Genomic DNA, 7,551 nt, shown 5'->3' with positions numbered 1-7,551 from the left:
GCTGACAAATGGGCGAAGTTGGGGATTGGGTCTCATTCTCTTGCTGTCTGTCAGGGCAGAGGGTAGGTTTCCTCAGAATCAGAATCTTTGGCTAGCTTGATCAAGGGGTTGAGTTGTCTCTGCGTATGTGTATGGGGGGCCGGGGGGCGGGTTGAAAGCCCTGGCGAAGCATCTTTTACAGGTGCACTAGTTGTAACCTGGAAGAGACAAATTTTACAAGTAGGTTAAACAAACAAGGACCAAACAGTGTTATCACTAATATGACGAGGAGAGAGATTAAAAGACTTTCAAAGAGAGACCATAACCAATATTTCCAGTTCCAAGTAAGCGAGGTCACCATACCGGGCAAAAGTTGGGTTTCTCTGAGGCCTTTTAACCAGGCTGCATGATTTGGAATTTCACATACTCTTGTTTCTACTTTAGCAGAATTATTGATGTTGGTACAGCATGCAGTATTTTGAATAGCACAAACTCCTCATTCTGCAGCTAAGAGATAGTCTAGGGCAGTGGTCAGCAAACTCATTAGTCAACAGAGCCAAATATCAACAGTACAACGATTGAAATTTTTTTTGAGAGCCACATTTTTTAAACAAACTATATAGGTAGGTACATTGTTATTAACTTAATTAGGGTACTCCTAAGGCTTAGGAAGAGCCACACTCAAGGGGCCAAAGAGCCGCATGTGGCTCGCGAGCCGCAGTTTGCCGACCACGGGTCTAGGGCAATATGATTGTCTAAGATTTTATTGGCTAATGAGTTGAGGGACTGTTGTAATTCATGGAGGGCTTTTACGATTTTCCATTGTAAAACTGAGGGTACATAAAGGAGTCCCTCTACTTGGAACCATCCTGTTGGTCCCTTGGTGTACTGTGTTGGGATGTCCATTGTATTTCTTCTTGGTTATATTTAGGGGTTGGTAGTTCTGTAGGTAAGGATGGAATTAGTGCTCCCAAGAATATATCTTCAGAGGTGGCGGCTACCTTTGCAACTTTATCAGGTTTAACAAATGTTTCCTTGTGTTATTTATTTTGATGTCCCTTGCAGTGTATAAGTCTTAGTAGCGTGCTCTATTCATTTTTCCTCGGAGGGGGAGTAAATGAGTAAATCATCTATATATTGTAGGAGCTTTCTGCCCCATTTCAAGAATTAGGTCCCTGCAATCTTTGGCTAGTGCCAATCCAAATAAATGAGGGCTATCCCTAAAGCCCTGGGGCAGTCCAGTCCAGTTTAGTAGTTGGCTTGTGGTGTCCTCCTTGGTCCATTCAAAGGCAAGTAAGCATTGAGAGCAGGAGCTCTAAGGAATGCAAAAGAAAGCATCCTTGAGACTGAAAACCATTGGATCTGAGAAGGTATTTCTCCTAGGATAGTATAAGGGTTGGGAACTATAGGGTGGATTGGGACAGCAGCCTCCTTTATAATTTGTAGATCATGCACTAATCTATAGTCTCCATTTTATTTTATTTTTAACAGGGAGGATAAGAGTATTTATTGCAGGACAAATTAATAGAAATTAATAGCCCATGTTTCAGGAATTTAATAATTATTATTTGAAGTCCTTTTCTGGCCTCTGGCTTTATAGGATATTGTTTCCTATGGAGAAAGTTTCTGGGATTTTTTAGTTTTATTTTTATACGTATTGCTGTCTTAGCCCTTCCGGGTATTCCATCAGTCCAAATTTATGGAATGATCTATAATTTCCTCAGTTTCAAGGACCCGTTCAGAGAAAAAGATATTGGCTTGGTGTTGAGTTTTTGTGCCCCTAGTTTACTGAGGGTGTTCTTCCCTAAAAGGAGGATAGGACATTCTGACATCACCAGGAATGGATGGGGAAAGGCTGTTTGATCCCAAAGGTAACACAGGGGAGGAGTAAATCTGATAGAGGGTTTTCCACTAACCCCAATTGCTTGGCAGGAGTCGGAAGGTAGAGGTCCAGAGAAGTTATTTAGCATAGAGTAGGCAGCTCCCATTTCTACTTTCCACATCTGGGGTGACCCTTGGCTCCGTCCCATTCAAGTGGATGTTCTTATTGGGAACTGGCTCGAGTAGAGGGCCTTCTCAGTCAAGGGTCATGAGTGGTTCCGGCCCACGTCCCCTTCAGGACCCAGGACAGCCACAGACCCAATGATCAGGCTCCTTACACTTGGGACAAGGTGCTTTTGGCTTCACCTCCAATGGTCAGATTTCCCACAGTGATGGTGGTTTCCAACAGGAGCCTTGGGGTTTCCCCGCTTCTGAGAAGGCTGGGCCTGAGGGCAGAGAGTAGCTGAGCCTGCCTTTTGTCGTTGGCTTTTGTTTCTCTTTGTTCTCTTCTTCCTCCTCTATTTCTTTATTATAGTGAACTGAGGATGCTGCCTTTGGGATCTCAGCCATCAGTGTCCCTGGACCTAAGGCTAGTTTTTGTACTTTGTACCAGATGTCTGGGGTCGCCTAAGTTAGGAAGTGATATTTCAAAATCAATTGTCCCTCAGGTGAGTTGGGATCTATGGTGGTATGTTTACCAAGGGTCTCTTTAAATCTTTCTTTTAAAAAGGCAGAAGGGTTTTCTTGGGGCCCTTGATCAGTGGTTGAAAGTTTATTATCATTTTAGTTGTGCTTTCATTTTTTTTCATTCCTTCTATTAAGCAATGTAAAAAGTGATCTCTAAGAACTCTGTCTTGTTGGTTGTTGTAGCTCCAGTGGGGGTCTGGCTTTGGGACTGCAACAGCTCCTATAGGGTATATTTGAAGCTGAGTTAGGTGGGTGTCATCCCCAAATACTTGAGCTGCTTCAGTTACTTCAGCTCACTGCTCTGGTACGACAGTTTGCCCCATGATCCCTACAATAGTTTTCCAAGCAAAGTCGAAGGTTCGGTTAGTTTAAGGAAATTGTCATGTATTTTTTGGAATCATCTGAAATCGTTCCAAGGTCTGATTTTACCTGTCTGTGATCCTGAATGGAGAATGGGCCCTGGACCCATGCAGGACCAGAGGGTCCAGTAACCTCTTGTAATGGATACAGACTAGGGGTTGTGGGTCCTATGTGAAGGGCACAGGATCATTAGTAGGGCATTCAGGGACTGTAGCCAAGGTCCCTGGTGCCAGTTGGAGTTTTGGGGACTAGGGTGCCTATAGTTTTAGGCTGGGGCATCTGGCTAATAACTGCTATAACATCTGGATCTAATTTGCAAGAGTTGCAGTGCTTAGGATTGTCTCTGAGGGCCATAAAGGCTTGTATGTACGGGGCCTCAGTCCATTTCCCTTGCCGGTGACAAAACAGGTCTCACTGAATAATAGTATTATAATTTATGCTTCCATATGGGGCCAGACTTCTTGGTCATCTAATTTATATTGTGGCCAGGCTGTATTACAGAAGAAGATTAATCTTTTCTTTCTGAGGGTTTGGGGGTCATATGTATCCTAATTCTTGATAATACATCCCAGTGGTGAGTCCTGTGGTATGGAGGTGGTGTTGCCCATCTGGAAAATAGAAAAGAGAGGTCTGGGCTGGAAAGGAGAGTGTGAACGGGCCAGCGTGTCCTGTGACCTTGTTCAAATGAATAGAAAGTATGGACAGGCTTGGGCATCCCCTTTGCCAAGTTCTCTCTGTAGCGTATTTCTAGACCTCTTTAGAAATTCTCTTAAATGCTTGGCCAAAGCTTCCCTAGTGACTCCACATTTCCAGGTTGTGGATTTTTTGAGCGATATATTTTCATCTATCTTTTTGATCCCTTCCTCTCCCCTGAGTGCCTCGGTTGGAACCCATACTCTGGAAAGCTGGATAGTGTTCTTAGGAGTTGAAGTCCTGCTATCTCTTGAAGCATGAGTACCTTGTAGCGTCTTATGATTAGTCTGTGAAAAATATACTTGTAATATGTGATCCACTCTAATAAGTCATTTGAGTTTAGGTGTTTTCCTGATGAGGCTATCTCTGTCTCAATAGGGCGTAATATTGGACAAACCAAATGTTTAAGCAGACAGGGGAGTCCGTTCTTGATAAAAAAGGCCCGTGGGATGCGCTCATCTTTCCAGTGGCTGCCCCGACAGAGACAGCAAAAGTGCTGGCGGCAGTTAAGGTCTGAAATGTCTAGATATTTAATAAGGAGTATTCTTGAGTCCCAAGAGGAGCACAGTAGAGCTACAAGTTGACTGAACAGGGAACCCTGCTGCCAATGAACCGCAGCTTGAACGTGGGAGATGTCAGGCCTCACAGGATATAAGTAGCTGAATCGAAGTAAGCGAGAAAAATCTCGTAGGGGCTGATAATAAATGGAGCTCTGGAGACTCTTCAAGGAGCGGTGAAACAAAAAGTAAATAAGAAAAGCGTTCATCACAGAATCAGGCCAGTGTTCTCTCCTGATGTGGTGCAGCAAGCAAGGAAAATGAGGAACTCTATCCTTCGTCTGAGCCACCAGACGCCTTAAGGAATAGTTGTGACCCGCCCTTCCGCATATACAGCAGGCACCTCGCCTGCACTTCAAACACAGCTGCGAGGAGAGGGAGGCAAAAGAAAGAATACCTGACGGGTAAATAAGATTCAGGAGGTAAAACGTGGAAGTTTCTGAAAGAAGATGCGTAGGGGCAGACGGCGGGGTTGATAATCTGAACCCGGGCATCATGGACTAAGATCTGTTGAGCCTGAACAAAGTTCTCCCGGAGTGTGTGCTGCGTATGGGAAAGGCTGCCAGGAGCAGTGACCCCGCGGCCGGCTGGCTACCCCTGCTCCTTCTAGTGTCTAAGACAGCTGGCTAACCCTTACATGCGCTTCCCGGATGAGTCCAATGTTAATTACAGGTGATCTTTACTTCCCCGAAGAAATGTTTGCTCAAGCTCAGAGACTGGGCCTCACCAATTATTAGGAGCCGGTTAAAGTGCCAAAGCAAACGCAAGCCTTAGCGGGTTTGGCTCATTGGATTGAGCATAGATAGGCCTGCGGACTGAAGGGTCCTCCTTTCCACTCTTTCTAAAAATCAAAGAAAAAATATCCCGGGGTGAGGATTAACAACGACAACAAAAAAGCGAAAGTCAGAATGTCTTTCTCTCCAAATTAATTGCCTGGGGCTTGGGTCAGTATTGAGATGCTATCAGCCTTTTTCTAGCGGGTGGGTGGTGGGTTTTCTGCCCCGGGCTGAGCACTACCTTACCTTCCACGGGAGCCTCCAAGTGGCACCCGCCCTTGCGGCATTTAACTGGGTGACCGGTGTCCAGGAGAGTGCGGCTTAGAGAAAGAGGGTGGGAGAGGGGGAGAGAGGGAACGCAAAGCCTCTAGCCCAAGGGAGGGCGAGGCTAGATGCTTACCATTTGGGGGCTTTCTTGAACCGGCTCCGGGCTGGCGGTTAGAACTGTCAGCGGCGCTGGGGATCAGCAAGACCAGGTTCTCCTCTCCAGGAGGAAGGATTTCAACGCGACAGACGGGGAAATTGCAGAGAGCGTCAAAGCTGTATTCAAGTACATCCGGGGGTCTAAATCCTGGCCTTTGTTTTATTCTTGCCCCTCCCACGCTTCATGCTAATCTCCCTGCACCATTCGTCCTTTAGCTGGTAGGCTCCCTAGAATTTCGTGGGTCTGCTTAACTGGTGGGCTTCTTAGAATGTCGTGTGTCTGCAGATGTCCTTTTGGTGCTAGGAGTCATTTTTACTGCATTTCTTTTCCCTGTCTTCGTCTAATTTTGATGGCTGTTTTAGTTTTCTATTCTCCCTTTCCCTTGTTTACTTGACCATGGGTTTTGTTTTGTTTTTTTTGGTCAGTTTGTCTTTTATCTCCTCTGCTCATATCTATCTACTTACTCTAACACAAATATATGCTCAATCACTCCTTCTAGTGAGTCACCGGATGTGAGGTAGTCTTAGGCACCCCTAACACAGTGGTATAAACTAAATGAATAATTATGAGATATTCTAATTTTATCATCCCCTATTATCTTCAAGGACCTGTATTTTTGGTGTGGAAGAAAGGAAATACAGATATAATCTAGAATAAGTTGACTAAAAAACAACCTATATTCCTGAATTTGAATTGCAGGTAGTATGATCTCATAACGTGGTTTATTTTTTTTATAAAAAGAATGTGTACTATGCCACTATGAAAAATAAGAAACTTTTACCATTTGCAACAGCATGGATGCACCTGGAGAGCATTATGCTAAGCGAGATAAGCCAGTCAGGGAAAGATAAATATCATATGATCTCACTCATTTGTGGGATATAATGATCAACATAATTTGATGAACAAGAATAGATCCAGAGACGAATGGCAGGGGAGAGGTGGGGAGGTGGGTTAGAGAGCAACCAAAGGACTTGTATGCATGCATATTAGCATAACCAATGGACACAGACACTGGGGCAGTGGGGGTTTGCCCGGGGTGGGAATGGCTTGGCAGGGCTGGGGGTCAATTGGGGAAAAAGGAGACATATGTAAAACTTTAGACAATAAAAAAATAAATAATTAAAAAAAGAATGTGTGTGTGTGTGTGTGTGTGTGTATTTCCTAGCTCTGTCTTCTGAAGAGGCCTAGAAAAAATGAGCAACCCTGGCAACCAAGTTGTGAAAAACAAACCAGCATTTTAATTTAATTTAATTTTTTCGGAAATGGCTGATTCCAGGTCTGGGACTGAAAATGTAAAGATAACCCTTGAATCTGGTTATCATAACAGATGGTAAGAAAGCTGTCTGTCAAGGCCTAGTAGGGTCATGGCTAACGGACCTGGCTTCAGCAGTTTCCCACTGGCCACAGATGAGACAATCTAAGCTCCAAGAAGATAATTGACTTTTGGAGGATGATAGGAAACCAAGTAATTTTCTTCAAAACTGGTATATAAAAGGAAAAGAGTAAAACCTTTATTCTGCCTTTCCTATATGAACTATAGCATTGGTAACCAAATGATAGGTGAGTGAAAGCATCTGTATAAAAGTATTGCAGTTAACAAACAAAAAAGAATTGTGAAAACTTGAATATCACCACTTTGCAACCACTAATGAATGGATCTAGGCATTGAGCATCTCAGCTGCTAACATTACAAAAAAAAAATGACACAAGACATTATGTGCCCCTTAATGAGAAGACATGCCACTACCCGTAAAGAGATAAAAATTGAACCTTCCCCTAGCCGGTTTGGCTCAGTGGATAGAGGGTCGGCCTGCAGACCAAAGAGTCCGAGTTCGATTCTGGTCAAGGGCACATACCTTGGTTGCAGGCTTCTCCCCAGCCCGGGCCCTGGTCAGGGCATGTGCAGGAGGCAACCAATCGATGTGTTTCTCTCGCATCGATGTTTCTCTGTCTTTCCCTCTCTCTTCCACTCTCTCTGAAAATCAATGAAAAAATATCCTTGAGTGCAGATTAAAAAACAAACAAAAAACTGGAACCAGCTCTGGCCACTGCATCCAGCTGCCAATTTGCAGAAAAAAAGAGTACAGAGAAATATGTTAAACTGCTTGTGAAATATATATACTAATCCTATCTAATAAAAGAGAAACATGGTAATTGGCGTACGACCGCTACCCTTCCCATTGGCTAATCAGCGAGATATGCAAATTAACTGCCAGCCAAGATGGCGGCTGGCAGCCAGGCAGCTGGAAGC

At 44.2% G+C, this 7,551-nt stretch overlaps 1 long non-coding RNA gene across 1 annotated transcript; it reads right to left on the bottom strand.

Moving 5' to 3' along the window:
• Positions 1-123: 123 nt before the first annotated feature.
• On the bottom strand, positions 124-5,824 carry LOC107184417. The gene is made up of 2 exons (XR_001515248.1): positions 5,274-5,824; positions 124-197 (listed from the first exon to the last, which is right to left on the bottom strand). It is a non-coding gene; the product is annotated as an uncharacterized LOC107184417 (long non-coding RNA).
• Between the last annotated feature and the right edge of the window lie 1,727 nt (positions 5,825-7,551).

This window comes from Myotis davidii, unplaced genomic scaffold (genome assembly GCF_000327345.1).
Source record: "Myotis davidii unplaced genomic scaffold, ASM32734v1 scaffold2786, whole genome shotgun sequence".
NCBI classification, from domain to species: Eukaryota; Metazoa; Chordata; class Mammalia; order Chiroptera; family Vespertilionidae; genus Myotis; species Myotis davidii.
Note: the sequence above shows the minus strand (reverse complement) of the source record. Positions and strands in the feature narration are given on the sequence as shown.